Source organism: Lithobates pipiens, unplaced genomic scaffold, assembly GCF_037356315.1.
Source record: "Lithobates pipiens isolate NorthernLeopardFrog02 unplaced genomic scaffold, aLitPip1_a1.2 Scaffold_18, whole genome shotgun sequence".
Classification (NCBI taxonomy): domain Eukaryota; kingdom Metazoa; phylum Chordata; class Amphibia; order Anura; family Ranidae; genus Lithobates; species Lithobates pipiens.
In genome coordinates this window covers 355,930,453-355,950,302 of record NW_027507758.1, presented here as the reverse complement: position 1 = coordinate 355,950,302, position 19,850 = coordinate 355,930,453, and the positions used below count along the sequence as shown (strand labels likewise).

At 39.7% G+C, this 19,850-nt stretch overlaps 1 protein-coding gene across 2 annotated transcripts in view; it reads right to left on the bottom strand.

Annotated features, from left to right (window-relative positions):
- Positions 1-19,850, bottom strand: part of MB21D2 (Mab-21 domain containing 2) — a 165,417-nt gene that overhangs the window by 10,889 nt on the left and 134,678 nt on the right. The gene's annotated exons all lie outside the window — the stretch shown is intronic.

Here is a 19,850-nt window from a genome sequence, read left to right as displayed (position 1 = left end):
GGGGGGTTGAGTACAGTCTGTGATACTTGTTTTTTTCCAATTGCACTAAACAGTTACATTTCCAGAGCAAGCATGATTCCTGAAAATGTGTGCCAAAACCATTACAATTACCTTAAAACTTTGTTAATTTACTAGAAGTGTAGAGCATGATCACTCTGCAAAGTAAAATTTTACATCTATACATCTTAAATCTCTCCTCCTGTAGAAAATCAACCCCACTGTATAATGCATTGTAGGGCTCACTATACAAGGAAAAATTGTGTTAACACATCAAATTAGAAATTGACAGTTAACCTTTTAAACCAAATACCAGACGGACTTAGAGCTACAGCAACAACACAAAACAGGAAAATACACCATTACACATGCCCCTTGCCCAAGTCATATGTGGATTAAAAGGCAAATCGAAGAGAATCTCCAGTTATAATTTAAAGCCCTGTTCACACTTACTAATGTGCTTTAACAACTTGCATCACACATACCCACTTTGCATTCCATTTAACAGGGTATGGCCATTTATTTTAAATGGATATCCCAATACACACCCACACACGACTTACACCAGTAAACACCCGCCCTGCATTGTACAAAAACAGGATCAGCTGCGTTTGGTGAGCAGTGGAAAAAAGGGTGAGCTGTGTTGTTTGGCGAGCAGATGGGCATTTTGGACTAATATACAGTGGAAGACCACATACAGCAATGCATGCACCCCGATAATAAGTTACGCAACAAATGTGCAAAAGTGTCAATGCGTAGTAATGTTTGGCTGGTGGAGGTCCAAACTTTAGACAAAAACTTTTTTGACAACTAACCCATGGAAACTTATGTTTAAGATGCAAAGAATATAGCAGAGTAATTCAATGTACTCAATGTAATTTTAATATAGCCATATTGGTAAAAAAAATGCTTTCTATGAGTACTACTTGTACTGATTTACTGAATACGTCGGACTTAAAGAGAAGTCTAGATCACTCAACATTTAGCTATTAGATCAACAGAGAGGGGAAAACGCTGCTTGTTTTGGAAAAGGGCATTGTGAATCAATTCTTGCCGTTCATACCATGTATTTGCAATAACACACGCGTTACCATAATGTGCAACAACACATGTTAAGTTCAATAGTGCAACGCAGTACCATGCATTCTTAAAAGCATCTCAAATCACCTGATGTTATAAGTGAGGGTAAGATAAGAACACTTGGGAAGTGGGAAAAAAATGAACAGATTTATTGCAATGAAACACAGTATAATACACTATATTACAATAGGCACTATCGTGGTTGTATGGGTGCCCTGGGACTATACAATGACAGCTGTCCTACACATAGTCCAGTGCTGGCTGAGTGGTCAGGGGAGGGCTCTGGACAAATGCAAAAACAAACATAAAGAAGAAACCCATGCACGGGTTATAATGTAGTATGCTTAGCATTTTACACGACTGTATAGCCTGTGAACAGGTTTCTTCTTTTTGTGCAAGTACCATTCATTATGGGTGGCACCCCAACAAACCTGGCAAAAGATGTGTGCTGTCAAGTGCATGCACTGTTTTTTGGCAAAGCAACATAAAAACACACAAATGCAAATCCATTTTACCCCAAATACATGGTGTGAACAGGCTCATAAGAAGAAAAATGATGGGGCCCCAAGTACATGGTGTGAACAGGCTCATAGGAAGAAAAATGATGGGGCCCCAAGTACATGGTGTGAACAGGCTCATAAGAAGAAAAATGATGGGGTCCCAAGTACATGGTGTGAACAGGCTCATAAGAAGAAAAATGATGGGGTCCCAAGTACATGGTGTGAACAGGCTCATAGGAAGAAAAATGATGGGGCCCCACATACATGGTGTGAACAGGTTCATAATGCTTGATTCACACGAATCCGTTTTTTTTATGCATTTTGCAGAAATGCAGGAAATTTTTTTTTAACATGGGTTCCTATGGAACATGTTCACATCAATGCATTTTTGTGCCTCTGCGTTTTTGGAAAAGGGTCAGGGACTTTTTTTCATGCAAAATGCAGTGTTTTGCATGTAATAGAAGTCAATGGACCCGAATCTAAAATGCAAGTACCGTGTTTTTACCATGATTTGCGTTTTTTTTTATTTTTTCGTTTTTTTTTACACTGTATATAGCTGGTTGGTAAGCAACCACACTGTAAAAAAAAAAAAAAAAAAAAAAAAAAAAAAACCGCAAAACGCTGCAAAAACGTGTGTCAGAAAATGCGTCAAGCACCGCAAAAAGCACTGCAGACATGCATATATGTGAATCGAGCCTAAGAAGAAAAATGACGGGGCCCCAAGTACATGGTGTGAACAGGCTCAGTTTTAAAAGTATTTTTCAATAAAAGTCGCTTTTGAAACAGAAATAAATTTATGTGTTTTTTTTTTCTTTTTAGATATAAAGGTAAAAAATGTACAGTAAATAATCCTAATATGCATTCATGTTTTTTGAAAGATATGTATAGTATACAGTAGTTTGTAATTATACAATGTACACGAGGGCAGCCTTATTTGCTCATTGAATGTGCACGGCATGTTCCCTACTTAATAATGCTGCATAATAGATTTGCTTTACTGCTCCTTCTAAAAGTGAAAATCAATGATTCAGCTGACTCACTGTAAACAATGAGGTTGATTTACTTAGAAATAGAGAATGTTCACTTTACAAAGCAAATTTTCACTCAGCTTCGTAAATAAGGTGAAGCAAAGTAAAAATTGACTTTGTAAAAAATACCCAGTCATGTGTAAGCCCTTGTACACACGGTCGGAGATTCCGACGGAATGTGTCCTATCGGACCGTTTTGTCGGATAATCCGACCGTGTGTGGTCTCCATTGGCTACTAGCCTGAACATAGTCCCGTCGTAACTAAATAACGTCATCACGTTATGTACAATAGGATTTTCTGACAACTTTGACCGACCGTGTGTATGCAACAGTTTCAGACAAAATCCGTCGGACAAAATCCGTCGGACAATATCCAACGGATTTGGTTGTCAGAATGTCCGACTGTGTGTACAAGGGCTAAGGGAAAAAAAAAAAAAACAGTTAGCTCTCACATGACTGAAGTCGGCACAGCTTCATTGCATTCACCAAGCCAATTGAAAATTCACTTTGCAAAGGGAACAGCCTTTACTTCTTTAGTAAATAAGCTCTAATTTATTCCCTATGTGGGTGATATTTATATCAACAGGCAGCATAATCTCAAGTATTATATTTCCATTTTTAGCACAGTAACTTATATAGGGAGAAGCAAACATGTAAAAAATGTATGGCATATTCAAAACTTCTTTAACCACTTCAGCTCCAGAAGGTTTTACTCCCTTTCTAAACAGACCATTTTTTGCAATACTGCACTGCATTGATCTGCAATAAACAAAAAAATTCACAATAAAAAAAAAAAAAAGTTTTACTTTCTGCTATGAAACACATCTAATAAAAAATGTAAAAAAAAAAAAATCTACATTTCTTCATCAATTTAGGCCAATATGTATTCTGCTAGATGTTTTTGGCAAAAAAAAAAAAGAAAAAATCTGAATAAGCGTATATTGTTTGGTTTGGGCAAGTTATAGCATCTACAAGCTATGAAATAAATTTATGAGCTTTTTATATTTTCAAATCGCTTTTACTAGTAATGGTGGCGATCAGCAATTTTTAGCAGGACTGTGAGATTGCGGCAAACAAATCTGACACCAATGCAGTGATCAGTCCTAAAAAAAAATGCACCGTCACTGTATAAATGACACTGGCAGGGAAGGGGTTGACGGGTGATCAAAGAGTTACGTGTGCTCCTAGGTTGTGTTTTCTATCTGTGGGGGGGAATGTTGTGATTGGAGGAAAGTAGAGATCTGTGCTTCTGCTTAGCAGAAACACAGCTCCATTTTCCTTTCCTGTGAACGATCATGGGTGGCCAGCAGCCATCGGGGCCGCCGGACCTGTTGATTGGCTCCCATGACGTGAATGCGTGCCCCAGAGCCAAGAACAGAAATCATGTACAGGTACGTGATTTTACATTTAAGGGCCGCCCTGCCACTGTATATGTACGTGGCATGGTCGTTAAGCGGTTAAAGTCACACTAAACTCTGGTTTAAAAAAAATTATATTCAAGGATCTATACTCAACTGAAAAAAGTCCCTTGGATTTACCTCAGTCTCCTCCAAATTCCTTCTTTTTTTTTTTTTTTTTTTAGCTTAGCTGCTGTGATCAGACATCCTCTCTTGCTCGTTCCTGAGATTATGAGATTTGTGGGGTGCATAGAGCAATGCACATGACTGCTAATGTGTACTGCTCATTCCAAATAAATAGAAGTGATGGGAATAAAGAGAGAAAGGACACTTTAACCCCCCTCCTGCCCAGGCCAAATTTTCAGAGCTGTCACACTTTGAATGACAATTTTTTTTATTTTTATTTTTTTTAGACAGATAGAGCTTTCTTTTGATAGTACTCACAACTGGGTTTTTTGCTAAATCTAACATTTAGAAAAAAAAAAGTTTTTCTTAGTTTCTGTTATAAAAGTAATTTTTCTTGCATGAATAAGCTGCACCGATGAGGCTGCACGAATAAGCTGCACTGATGATCAGGGCACCGTGTAGCACTGTAAAAAAACAAAAAAAACAAACAAACCCCCCCCCCCCCCCCAAAAAAAACTGTACTCACTGCTCCCCCCTTACAGATCTGTCTCTCCTTACCTTCACATGTGGTCTCTGTGTGAGGGAAGGAGAGCAGTTAACAGTCAAAGACCTGCTTCGTTTACATATGTGATCGCTTGTGATTGGACACAGCGATCATGTGGTAAAGGGATGCTGTGATTGGCCCTTTACCCCAATCTGATATGCTATGACCAAGGAGGCACACAGTGGTCACAGGGAGTTCCCGATGCGCCCACCAGGAGGCGCGCATGCAGGAGGACATCCAGAGATGCCTTCTCAGAGTTTGAGAATGGCCCTGAGGCCATATATTGAATATAGTGAGGGTGGGAAGTAGTTAAAGTGGAGCCCTGCATCTAAAATGTAAGACTTGTATGTCTTGTTTTGAAGTGCTCCTCCCCCTTGCTAAAAAGCAGCATTGTAGCCTAGTGGTTAGCACTAAGGTCTCCGATTTGAGTCCCAACTAGGACACTACCTGTGTGGAGTTTTCATGTTTTTCCTGTGTTTTTGTGTGTTTCTTTCAGGTACTCCAGTTTACTTCCACACCCAGAAAACATGGTGGTAGGTTGACTGGCTCCTATTTAAAATGGCCCTAGTATATGTTTGCATGCATGTGAGTTAGGGACCTTAGATTGTCAGATCTCTGAGGCAGGAACCAATGTGAACGTACAATATGTACAGCCAGAGTTTTTTTTTCAGGGGGAACTTGGTGGAACTCAGTTCCACCACCTCTGGCTCAGACCCTTTGGTGCCTGCTCACCACAATTACTTGTAAACACAGAAGTCTGGTTTCTGTGTTTACAAGTGACAGCTCTGCACTCTGTATGTAACCCCCATGAACTCTGCACTCTGTATCTAATGCAATCCTCATATTTATTGCCCCTTTAGGACCCTTCGACTGTTTGTGAAATATGACCACACCCACTATTTGATGTGATTTGGAGGGTGTGTGAGGGGATGGGTTTTGGGGGGTTGTGGTTGAGGTTCCAGCACCTATTGTTTGAGAAAAAAAAAGCCCTGTATATTATTGGCACTACATACAGTATATACCTGAGAAAAAAACCCCCAATAAACTGTGGATAAGAAAGTAAAAAAAGTATACTTACCTTTTGCCTGGCATTCTTCATGCAATACCTAAGTGAGGGCGACACCATTCTTCCAGTGATATCTGGGGAATATGGAGGCCCTAACACTGTGCTGCAGCATCTTCTGGTCGGATATGATTCCCTGAGGTCTCAGGCTGACCTGACCATGAAAGCTGGAGGCAAGGTAGGTTTATTATTTATTTTTACCCCCCTACAGGTATTTTGTTCAATGTTTTGTTACCCTTTCATAAAGGGGAACAGGGGCTGCCTAAAAAGTAGACCACGGCACAGAAAACACACTTTACTTTCCCTTTAAGGACATATATTCAGATTGCCTCCAAAAGTTAAACTCTGTTCTTTTCAGGGTCCAAAAATCATGGCCATCCTGCATTAATCAGAACTATTGGGACTGACAATATAAATCCATTTGTGTTCTGCAGCTTAGTTTTGGGGATTAGTCATGAAAATCTGTTGTGCTAGAATGCAGTAGTAGCTAAATCAAAGTCCGTGAATCCAATATATCTGCCACAACAGCCTACTAACAAGGTTACAAAAAGCAATCCCGAAGTACGCAGCGCGCTTAACTGTTACTGCAAAGGAACGTCGATTAAAATACGAATAATGAGGCTGAAAAACTTTTCTGATGGTTGATAGATTAGAATAGAATGTAAATTTCAGAAATACACAAGGGATCGGCAGGCACTGGAATGTCGTTTTGGGTTTCAGATCTGCAATTTGGAAGATCTAATTAGCTAACGAAGCAAAGCAGGTGGCAGTGCCGGAATAAACTTGGTACATGCTCTTTGAAACAACTATGAGCAGAAGTAGCTCTATCACATCAATGCAGGTCATTTCTTCCTAGACACACTATGCTTTTAAACACCATTTACAAACCGGAAACAACAAAAAAAAAAAACCTGAAACCTCAAAGTCAATAAATGTAAAAATAACCTAAGTGCATTAGAAGTGAATGAAGCTAATGGCTCCACTTCTTTAAACGCGTTTTTTATATCTGCTATGCTTGCATTTAGCTTGCATTTGAAGACCCGTCTATGATGTATTTAGTGATAGCAGTCATAAGAAATGCAAAAACAATCCAGTTCTGGAAATTGGCCAGACAGTAAAAGTATAGCCTAGGCATGGAACAGCCTGGCAGAGTTTGATAAGGTATGACTCCGCTTGTAGAGGCAGACAGGAGAGAGAGGAAACATATAAAATTATTCTTTATACAGGTGGAACTTATAGACCAAATCGCTTTTCTTTAATCACGTTCAAATGGTAGCTATGAAAAGGAAAACCATAGTGACCACAACATGATGGCTTATTACTTGGCAATGCAGTTCTGCAGCACTTGGATAATGAAGCTAAATCCCACCAGGGCATTTTTATGTTCTCGCTGTATTCATGTGCTTTTCCTTTGGCTTTTCTAGTTTTCTTCTCTTCTAAAAACATATGATTAGTATCGTTTTCTTTTCTTTTTTGTGCAGACTAGAGCTGCATGATTTTGGATAAAATAAGAATCATGTTTTTTTTTTGCTTAGAGTAAAGATCGCGATTCTGAAGAACCTTTTTATGTTAAATATTTACAACCCCTGAAAATTAGGTTAACAAACAAAATGGCAATAAAATAAGACAATACTCAAATTTAAAGAAATGTAATAAAAAATAATGTAATGTGTAAAGAAATTTAAAAAATGACCAATACACTATATTAGGGAATTTTTTTTTTAGTACTCACCGATACCAATTACCAATACCTACCACAACTTTTAAGCAGGAGTTCCCGCCATTTTTTAAGAAAAAAAGTCAGCAGCTACAAATACTGCAGCTGCTGACTTTTAAAATATGGACACTCGCCTGTCCAGCGAGCCTGCAATGTCGGCACCTGAAGCCGATCGGCCGCTAGGCTCTCGGGTGCTGCCGCTTCCATGTTCGGTATGGGAATCAGGAAGTGAAGCCTTGCGGCTTCACTTCCCCGTACCCTACTGCGCATGTCGCGTGCGGCGCAATACAGACAGTCCCTGCTGTCTCTGGGACCCATGTGTTTCCTAGAAGACAGCAGGGAAGGGACAGGAAGTGGCGTAAATACCTGCAGATTCTGCGGCTATCTATGCCCGGAAGTGGGTGCAAATACCTGTTGTAGCAGCGGAGGGGGGGTTCCGATGAGTGGAAGTTCCACTTTAGGGTGGAGCTCCGCTTTCAGTTCTCAGCAATGGTACAAAGCATTAAAGAGTTATTTTACAAATTAAATATATTTTTTTCAATTGTGTGCTTTTTTAAATGTGAAACGTGTAAATATATGTTAAAGGTGTAAAAATATTAATTAATGAAGCAAAAACACAAAAAAATAAATAAATAAAAAGCACTTAATTAAGAATAGTTTATAAAATAGAAGTAAATAAAATGTAAAAATTTACAGGAAAATAATAATTAAATGGGGAAGAATAAGGAGTTAATGAGGCTGATTAGAGTAAATTAAGGGTTAATAAGGGGTTGAACACAGGAACAATTTAATAAAAAAAAATATATAATTTTTTTTTTACTTGACAAGGTTGCTTTAAACTGACTTCATTTACAGATCAAAAGAATGATCTTCAGTCTGTAAATGAACAGAAAGATACAATGTTTCTTTTTATCTCTCTTTCAGCACTGAGCAATGTTGTCAGTTTTTTTAATCATGGAAATTCTGGATATGGGCGGCACATTGGTGTAGTGGGTAGCAAAAGGGTCGCTGGTTCGAATCCCAACCACAACACTACCTGCCTGGAATTTGCATGTTCTCCTTGTGCCTGCATGGATTTTCTCTGGCTACTCCGGTTTTCTCCCACACGTTAATTGGCTTCTGTCTAAATTGGCCCTGGTAAATGAATGCTAGTTAGAGGCCTTAGATTGTAAGCTCCTTGAGGGTAGGGACCGATGTGAATGTATATGTAAAGCGCTGCATAAATTGATGGCACTATACAAGTACGTTGAATAAAAAGAAGATCGTTTTGAGGATTGAATCAAGATCACGATCTTTTAAAGATTAATCGTTCAGCTCTAGTGCAGACCAGTTCTACTGTGTTTCTGGGACTGCAGCAAAGCTATCCCATTTTAACTGACATGTCCTGGAAGTCAGTGTTTCTATGTACACTGTAGAGCACTGAATAAGAATACTCAATGGCTACATTATTAGGTACATACAGTATATCCAGTAATGAACAGGACCCAATTGTACTTTCAGAACATCCTAAATTCTTTGTTTGTCCTTTTGCACTTATGACCAGGCCATCTTTTGCTATTTAGCAAGGAGAAAGGAGAAACTGATCTTGGAAATATAAAATAATTTTATTTATAAATAAATGTATTATTTCTTAAACGTCATTGTTAATGCACTAGGTGTGTGTGCGCCTTGCATTTTGTGTAGTATCTATCGGATTACCCCATTTGAGTTTGGTATCTCAGGACTGGGTAGATGCTGCCTATGTCCCTGTTGCCTTTCTCTTTAGAAAACACTTTGGCGCTGGAAGTGACTGTCTTTCTTTGTTGAATACACTCTAGACCAGGGGTATCCAACCTGCAGCCCCAGGCAGCTATGAATGCGCCCCAACACAAAATCGTAAACTAGATTTTTGTTTTTGGAATTTCTTGTAAAAATGAGTTTACACTTAGTGAACATATGTGGCCAAAGAAAAATTTGATAACGTCTCTTTGCTGAACTTTTATGCGTTTTACCTTTCCCCAAAAAAACAATTCCCACAATCACGTCTTATTCATGTCATCAGCAACTACCGTTTTTCCCTGAAAAGAAGACCTACTCCAAAAATAAGACCTATTGTGATTTTCTAGGATGGCTGCAATATAAGCCCTAGTCAAAGTCCTTTTAAAATCATGTAATCCACGCTGTAAAATTATTATATAATGTCCAGTGTGACTTTATGTAATATTATTGTGGATAATATCTTATTTACAGCGTGGGTTACTCACGTGACTCACTGGAGAGCTCCTCCTCCCCTCCCAGCTGACATCAGTGGCCCCTCCCATCTACAATGCTTGGAGCAGGAAATGAGACTATGGCGGGTTACGTGAGCGCCCAGCTGTAAATAAGGTATTTTCCACAATGCTGTTACATAAAGACACACAATGGACATAATCCTTTTACAGCACGGATTACATGATTTTACAAGGACTTTAACTAGGGTTTATTTTTGAGATTACAGGATTTTCATAATGCTGACTCCTTAGCCGACAGGGAGGGAGGGGGAGAGGGGACAGCACACCTAATGTGTTTTTTGTAGCCAAAATTAATATAAGACTGGTCTTAATTTCGGGGAAACACAAAAATATTTCAAGGATGATGCACATGAAGGGCAAAATTAGAAGCAAAATATCTGATGAGTGCCTTGGGGATTACTTGAGAATTGCTACTACATCCATCAAACCAAATATTGATGTGTTAGTTTAGAAAAAAACATAAAAAAAAAAAAGTCAAATATCATACTCGTTTTATGTTGCCCTTTTTTTTACAATAATAAAAAAAAAAGTTTTATTACTGAGAGAGGTACATTATCTATATCAGTGATCTGCCCAACTTTTTGTGCTCATCAGCTATCCTTGTTGTTGGTGTATTTTATGGGTGACCCAAGACAATTCCTCTTCTTCCAGTGTGGCCGAGGAAGGACACCCCTGCTCTAGACACTGCTGAATGCGGCCATAGCAAAACATCACATTTCCAGATGCAATTGGAAAGAAGCTCCAAACACATTTAGATGCATGTATTTTGATCCCGGGGGAAGGGGCCCGACATGGATTAACGGAGGTATTTAGCAGCTAATCTTCACTAAGATCCCTCAGAAAGCATGGACTGGGCATGCCAGACAGGCAGGAAAAATAGGTTCTTTGGGCTGAAGTTTAAAAACGGAGAATAGAAAATGAAAGCAACAAAGTATATCATAGATATGATCTTCCAATTACAGTACTTAATAGAAGAAAAGCAGATTCTTAGAATACTTTGCCATATAAGTGGCAGAAAGAATCCCAGGGAGTGATACGGGAGAGGTGGAAGTCATAAGATAGATACTAAAAGCAATAATTATCTGACTGGAGTGGTCTTCTGCTGCTGTATTCCCCCTCTTAAAAAGTTTGACATGCTGTGTATTAATAGATGGCCTTCTGCATACTACCACTGTAAATATTCGTTATCTCAGAAGCCGTGGTATTCCTTAATCACTTCCCGCTGGCAATGTATTGCAAAAGTAGGCAAAGCTATATACCCGTACGTTGCTGCCTATGTCCAGGTTTGGGGTGTGCGTGCACGTGCGACCCCCCCCTCGGCTGACACCCACTTTGATTGTACACAGCGGGAGCCTTACAGCCAATGATTCATGGCCGGAACTTGCTGATCGGCTGTGTACAATCACAGCCCAGAGCTCTGTGTTGACAATCAACATGGAGTTCTATACAGAGAATGATCTCTCGGTTTTTCATTTCTACAAAGCAGGGATGAGAAACAGATCTAGTAGTAAAAGCAGCTCACTTTACACACACTACATATTGATAGACACACATTTAACACCTTGGTCGCCCTAGATGTTAACCCCTTCCCAGCCAGTGTCATTAGTACAGTGAGTGTACAGATAGTATTATCACTGATCAATGTATTAATGTCACTGGTGATGTCAGTGGCAGTCAGTCCCCCCCGCGTCAGTTAGTGCCCATTATAAGGCCTTGATCACCTCCATTAGTAGTAGATGAAAAAATTAAAAATAATGAAGTCACCAGTAAATATCCCAAGGTTTGTAGATGCTATAACTTTCACACAAATCAATCAATATACACTTATTGGAGTTTTTTTTCCATCACACAAGTAGCAGAATATATTTTTTTATCCTCAAAATTTTTGTAATTTTTTTCTTACTATCGCAAAAAAATACAAAACCCAGGGGTGATCAAATACCAGCAAAATGTTTATCTCTCTGTCTATAGAAGCAAAACTAGGACTTGTTCTTGGAAAGGAAAAATAAATGGTGTTTATTCTGTTAAGAGATTGAGCATGTAACATGATAATTAATATCAATTAGGATTAAGATAAAAATGTTATAAGAATTTATTAAAAATAAAATAAAAAAAAGCTCAATTTGTGGGATAAAAATTATATAAGTTTTGTTTGGGTACAGTGTTGCATGGCCACGCAATTGCCAGTTAAAATAGTACAGTGCTAAATAGCAAAAGATGGCCTGGTCAAAAGGCCAGGGGGTAAAATCTTCTAGAGCTCAAGTGGTTACAATTCAGAGGAAAAAAGGTCAGACCCATTCGCTCACTAGGCGTGATTTGTTTTTTGGAATATGAAACCAAATTCATTTTCCACTCACATTAACATGCACACGTGCTCTTAATACATCGACCATTTCAAACAGAAATGACCATCCTTGCGTGATCTATATATGGGCACACTACTGAGGGTTACTGTATGCCACTGAGGCTTTGTGTTAAAAGAATCATTTAAAATAATGATGGAGAGAGAAAGATGTCCCAGAGCTACCAGTCAGTCTAATAAATAGTAATATATGGTTTGCTGCTTTGAAATATTGCTTTCTACACCATGTTATTATGTGCAAACGACAGCATACTAACGCTAGCTATGGTTAATATAATCTCCTACAGGGACTGCTGAGAACACAGAATTTGTGTTCTATTACTGACCTGCTTTTGGAATGTACATGAAGAGAAGGTGAACTACTGCTATTTAGATGTTAACCTCATTATTGCCATGGTTTTTTTTAAGATTAGTCTAATAAAATTACATAGTAATTAGAGAAGCAAGAATGCCTGGAGGAGCTTACGTTGATTTTAAGTGTGGCAGTTCTTGATTTTATTTATTTATTTTTTTAATTTGCAGATGTCTAGATGAAAACATGAACCTATGCTAATTAAAACCCCAATGCAACAGATCACATTTTTATAACTAAATAACTAGGATGTTTTTCACATCAAAAGCCATAGCTGGAACTTCAAGGTATAACGTGGCTATGATGACCCAAAACCACCAGACATGTCACCTACTGAGATAGAACAAGCCAAACAAACTGACATTTGTTTTTTTTTTTGTTTTTTTAGGTGCGGGCTGGCAAAATCACTGAATAGAAATAAATCTGGAATGGTAAGTTAATTGGCTCCTGTCTAAATTGGCCCTAGTATGTGTATGTATGAATGTGAGTTAGGGACCATAGATTGTAAGCTCCTTGAGGGCAGGGACTGATGTGAATGAACAATGTATATGTAAAGGGCTTCGTAAATTGATGGCGCTATACAAGTACCTGAAAAAAAATAAAAAATAAAAGATTAGTGAATAAGAGAGGGATGCTACAACAGGAAAAAGGAAGCTATTTGCATTTTCAACTTTTTCCACTAGAGGGCACAACATAACATGTTTTAATACAAAAGCCTTTTATGATGGAACTAGGAAAGTTGTAGTCACAAGTCCCCCAAGGCAGTTACATTGAATAGCGTTAGTAATTGTTTAATTAAGATGTCCTGATATTATTTGCTTTCAGGCCTATTAGTAGACTAATTAGGATCAGCTGTCTATGTAAATCTGGTATTACCCATTGTGATGGAACAGGAAAATTCATTGAACAGAAAAATGCTGCTGTTTAGTCATGTCAAAACTTTGAATAGTTAAAAACTATATTTATAAAAAAAACTTTCCCTTGTGTAATGTACTTTGTATGAAAACCCTGACTTAAGAGTTCAGATATTTTTTGTGGGCCGCATAGTGATTTCTAGAGCCCAGTAATTCAGTTGCCTGTCTATAAAGACCCATACACACGGGTCGTATGCGATGCGACATCGGGCAGTTCAATAAAAACGTCCGACATTTGCCCAGTGCGTATGGCAGCCGGTCCGACGGCTTCTGACGGACGAACATTCTGGAAAACCAGCAGCCGACCGACTCCTGATTAATGCTCTCAGCCAATGGCAGAGAGCGCTGACAGTGTTCTGGTGGAGGGGACGTCTCCCTATCAGAACACAACAGCTCAGCGGGGTAGATCGAATGATGATTTGCAGCCACCCAGCAGGGCTGTCCCTGGAGCCTGTGGCCGCCCAGCTGGGCTGTTCCTGAAGACTGCCCAGCTCTGAGCCTTTTTGCGGCCGCCTAGCTGGGCTGTTCCTGGAGACCGCGGCCGCCCACTTAGCCTGCTACAAAGGAGGAGGTACTTATTACTGCATTAATGCCTATCCTATTAGATCGGTGGTCCTCAACCTGGGGGTTGGGACCCCCCTCAGGGGTGAATGATGATTTGCCAGGGGTCACCGAATCCTGGGCTGTTCCTGAAGCCTGCACCGCTCTCTCAGCCTATTTGTGGCCGCCCGGCAGGCCTGTCCTTGAAGCCTGTGGCTGCCCAGCTGGGCTGTTCCTGGAGCACTGCTCTATACCTTTAAGTGCCCATCAGCTCCTGTTTGAAAATATTATACACATGTTGCTATTATACACATATTGCTGGCTGTCACTTAAACCTTTTCACTGCCAGAGCCATTTTATGCGTTTTTTTTTTTACATACGTTTATAAACAAATTTTAGGCCTGAAGATTACATAAAACCTCCCAAACGTTATATATTTTTTAAAAGCAGATACTCTAGAGAATAAAATAGTGGTAGTTCCAATTGTTTGTCACTTGATATTACTGCAAAATTTCAGTAAAAACACACTAAAGTGAATTTTACGGCAAACAAATGCAATGAACCCAATTTTTTGGTAAAATATAAAAGACAAGGTTGCACTGAGTAGATGGATACCCAACGTGTCAAAACTTAAATTCCCATGTGCCTGTGAAATGGGGACAAGCTTCAGTACCATATATTTTCTAAATGTGACACTTCAAAAGCCCCCCCTATAGGTCATCAGGGGAGACTTATGTACGTGGGTGCAACTTTTTTTGTTTTTCATCACGTTGGTTTTTAGGTGACAGGTTCTCTTTAATGAGACATGCAGGGTCTAAAAAATGTCTACTGTGGGCTCCACTGAATGTATTGCAATGCAGAGCACATTGCAATACAACCCTTCCCAGCTATGCTAGCCAGGGACAGTGAGAGGCTGACCCAGAAGTGACGTCATGGACATCACTTTCTGCGTTACAGCAAGAAGGGGAGGAGAGCGGACGTGTCTGCTCTTCTCCCTCCACCTGCTGGCACCCGCAATGTCAGTCCTGGGCCCGCAGATGGGCAAGCGGAGTCCAGAATACATGACGGGGGTGCTGGTACCAGGGGTGTGTGGAGGCAATCGGGCGGTAGCACAGATGACCGAATGCAACTGCCTGTCAGTTTTACACAATCCTGGTGGATGCAGTTGTACGGACCTGCCAATGAAAAGAGTTAAAAAGCTGCTAGCAGGCTTTCAAAAGGCTTCAACTAGTGCTGAAGCCTGCTAGCAACTTGTTTAAAGTGGCAATCAGCACTCCCATTGGGATCTGTGTTCAGAATTTACAAACTGGAATTGAATGGTACTTTAAAAGCTTTCAACAAAGTTTGCTGAAAGTTCTGCAAATGCTTTGCCAAAGCTTGCTTTTCACATTGCTTATACGAGCTGAAGCCCGTGTGAAACCACAAGAGACCCTGGAATTCATAGACCAGTGGTGTGACAAATGGCAGAACTTATAACAGATTCATGTACGTGTCTATAAGGTGTATTTGAATCTGTCACAACACAGAACTGTTCCAAGCATGTCTCCTGTGACGTGCCACAGAATTGTCTCAAAGATGGCACAATAATTACACGTGTGGCACAATCAACCATTTATCTTCACTTTCCGGATCACGTACATGGCACCATTTCTTAAATGAATGTGTCACTTATAGTGACATGTAGAATAAAAGTGTTGCAAATATAGTTGAATGTGTTTGTAGCAACAATGGAAATGTTGCAGGATTTTCATGAATTTGCTGTAAGGCTTCCAATAACATTCATGCCGCCAGAAATGTGTCGCCTCCTAGAAACGTCATACAAATCAATCAGGCCTGTTGATGTCTCTGTTCTGCAGTCCAGAAAGTTTCTGAAAATGCAGCCTGCATGAACTTTGTTGTATCAATGTGCGTTTCGTGATAAAATGCACATATAGGAGGCTTTTAAATGGAAAATAAGATGCACAGCAATTATCCCAGTTAAAGTGCAGTAAGTTCAGTGCAAATGGGGCAAAATAATGAATGTGCTGGTCATTTCATTTCTTTAACACTTCAATACCGGACACTTTTACCCCCCCCCTTCCCATCCAGGCCAATATTCAGATTTAAGTGCTGTGACGCTGTGAATGACAATTACGTGGTCATGCAACATTGTACCCAACTGAAATTTGGTCACACACGGTCACATGATCGCCATTCCTTTCAACCTCCAGGGCATTCATAGCTATCTAAAGAGGCGTTGGGGAGGGCAGGAATGGTCAGTGTGTGTTATAGTGCACATTACTCCATGTGTTTTTGTTTGCGCTTAGTGTGAATAAATTCTTGGCATTACCATTTTAATGAATTTTTATTTTATATATATTGGCATTGTATAAATTCCTTACATGTTTTTCAATCCTGTATTTGTAATCCGTATTTTGTAGTTACCTGCTTCAACCAAACATACTACTGCCCTCAAGCATATTGGAGGGGTTTTTCTTTTTGCACACATTTTATTTCGAGCATATTGGAGGGTTTTTATTTACACACATTTTATTTTGAGCATATTGGAGGGTATTTTTTTTGTTTGTTTTTTTGCACACATTTTATTTCGTTTGCGATTGCAGGGATACAAAATACGTCCAACATTCTTCTGTACATAAAGTGGCATGATATAAAGTCATATCGGCTTTAGATCCATATTAATATATATGAAATAATAATAGATAGTTGATTAAAGGGATTTAAATAAAGGTTTATAACTAAGAGAGGATTAAGGTCTTTGGAAATAAAATATATACTATTAATTTAATGTTCTGATACATACCGTATGTGCAAGTTTACAAAGCCGCCACTAGGAGGCATACATGCTCTACTGTAACAGTTATGGACCAGCATGGCACCAAACGCCAGCATCACACTTCATAATAGATAAACATCAATCTAGGACAGTTAAACACCTTTTATACTGTATAGGTTTAACAGCAGCACATTTCTGCTGCTTCTTCCCTTTACATTCATGGTGGATTAAAAATATAACTTAAAATAAACATGTCATGGCAAAATTATTTGCTTTGTCATGGCAATTTTTTTTTTCAGCAGGCTATCATACCCCTCTTTCAGCTTCATTATTAGGCTAGAACTGGAATTAGCATGAAGTCATACATTCTGACCTGCATGAGTTTTTTGTGCTTGCATATTTATAGTTGTAAAAATATTTACAGCCAGGAACTAGAAACGTCTAAACTAGCACTGACCACATGACTGGCTGTCAAAGTGGCTGTGGTCACCTTTTTGATAAGGGGGCTTCAAGTGCAGCCCTTAATGTCACCAAAGTGCTGCATGTTGCTTTCAGCAATGTGATGCTACAGAAAGCTATCTGAGACTAAAGACATTCTAGAAGAGAGGGTCAGAGACTACAGACATGCTACAGGAAATGTACAGACATGCTAAAAGAAATAGTCAGTGACTACAGACATGTAACAGGAGAGGGTCAGAGACACACAACATGAGAGACTACAGGCATGCTATAGAAAATGATCAGAGATTACAGGCATGCTACAGGAGGTGGTCAAAAACTACAGACATGCTACCAGAGATGGTCAGAGACTACAGACACAGTGCAAGTGATGGTCAGATACTAAAGACACAGTGCAAGTGATGGTCAGAGACTAAAGACATGCTACTGGAGATGGTCAGAATCTTTAGACATGCTACGAGAGATGGTCTTAGAATACAGACATGCAACAGGAGATGGTCAAAGACTACAGACATGCCACCAGAGATGGTCAGAGACTACAGACACGGTACAAGAGATGGAAAGGCACTACAGACATGCTACAGGAGATGGCCAGAGACTATAGACATGCTATCAGAGATGGTCAGAGACTGCAGACATGCAACAGGTGAATGTCAGAGACTAAAGGCATGCTACAGGAGGTGGTCAAAGACTACAGACACTGCACAAGAGATGGTCAGAGACTACAGACAAGGTGCAAGAGATGGTCAGAAACTACAGACCTACTACAGTAGATGGTCAAAGAATACAGACATGCAACAGGAGATGGTCATAAACTGCAGACGTATTATAAGGAGATGGTCAGATACTACAGATATGCTACAGGATCTGGCCAAAGACTACCGACATGCTATAGGAGGTGATCAAAGATTACAGACATGCAACAGGAGATGGTCAGTCGGTCAGAGAGAGACTATAGTCATGCATAAGGAAATGGTTAGAGACTACAGACATGCAACAGGAGAGGGTCAGAGACTATATACATGCTACTGGAGATGGCCAAAGACTACACAGGACATGCAACAAATTGGGTGTGAACGCAAACTGTCTGTATCCAGGGCTGATCATTTTCAGGTAATCACAACATCAGTGATTACATGAGAGCAGCAATAATCAGTTGCGGGAAGCCTGCTATTGTTTTTAATGTGGTGCTGACAGCTATAGCTAATCACATGTAATTTCTAGTGCTCTATTCTGTTTTTTTGTTCTTGAATATGCATAATAACTTTAGGCTTGCTAAGGGAGAGACAGACAGGTGAATGAGGGGGAGAGAAAGAGGGAAAAGAAGAGGGGAGGAGAGAGAAAAAAAGAAGAGGGGAGGAAAAAGAAAAGAGGAGAGGAGAGGCCAGAGAATAGAGGAGAGGAGGAGATAGAAAAAAGGAGAGGAGGAGAGAGAAAAGAGGAGAGGACGAGATAGAAAAAAAGGAGAGGAGGAGAGAGAAAAGAGGCGAGGAGGAGAGAGAAAAGAGGCGAGGAGGAGGCGAGGAGAAGAGAGAAAAGAGGCGAGAAGAGAGGAGAGAGAAGAGAGGAGACTGGAGAGAGAAAAGAGGAGAGAATGAAATAAATGAGAAAAAAAAGAAATTGAAGACGGTCCAAACAGGAGCATGCCAAGAATCAGAGATTGTAAGCAAATATTGCAATCTTTGCATTGTGTGCATTTCACAAAGCGATTGATCATGAAGTGCATCAAGGCCTGAGGATGATGATGATGAAGGCCTGAACGCTGCTGATCAATATTTAACTGATAATTAGAACTCCCCAAATCTAGACATGAGACTGTGTGGACAATTGAGCAAAGGCTGACTGATGCTGAATTCTTAGGTAGCAGTAATGCATTTTTCATTTTAGGATTTACAGGGCACAACAATCCTGCATATTTTCTGACCAACTTTCCTTCAAGCAAACAAAATGGCTCGCCTTCAAAATCTATTCATTTCCCCCACTAGATGGCAGTAAAAAAGTCCCTAAATCTGTGAAATAGTATCCATTCAGATATAGGATTATAGAAATGTTCTATAGACCTTGACATTTAGTGGTCACGGTATATGCCAAACAGACAGAATATTTTCAAGTTCATGCTGCCATTAAACGTTGCCTTGCAGAACATTTCCTTAATGCCCTGTCCTATGCACTAAAGTGGCTTATATTGCATTTTTATCACAAATTTCATGTGGAAAGCCTTTCAGAGTGCTCTTCTCCAGACATCTCCATTGTTATTCTGTTTTCCTTTCTCTAAATTGATTTTCCCATATCTAAAGTCACAGTGTGGACTAAACAAGGCTTTCTTGGTTCTCTACTTCCCGTCTCCCAGCAAGACACCAGAGGGCCTAGCATAAAAAAGGCATAGAACATTAGCATATCAAGGAAGGGGTGATTTATTTCATGGTCTTCAATAGTAGGAGAATCCGCACAGCAGAAAGAGAGATGATGGAGCTGTGGCACAATAAGGAGGCCAAAGTAACACCCTTCTCTATGGACTCATGCAATATACTAAAGAGACTAGGAATAGCTTTACTTTGTAGGAAACAAACACAAAATAACACATCTAGGCATTTATTAGGCTCTGTTCACACTTCTGCGATTCAGAACTCAAACAAAATCATACATTTTCCTGTGGCACACAAAAACGCACATCTTTTTTGCAGATGCGCTGCGGCGCTATTAATTCTTAATGGTACCCCAATGC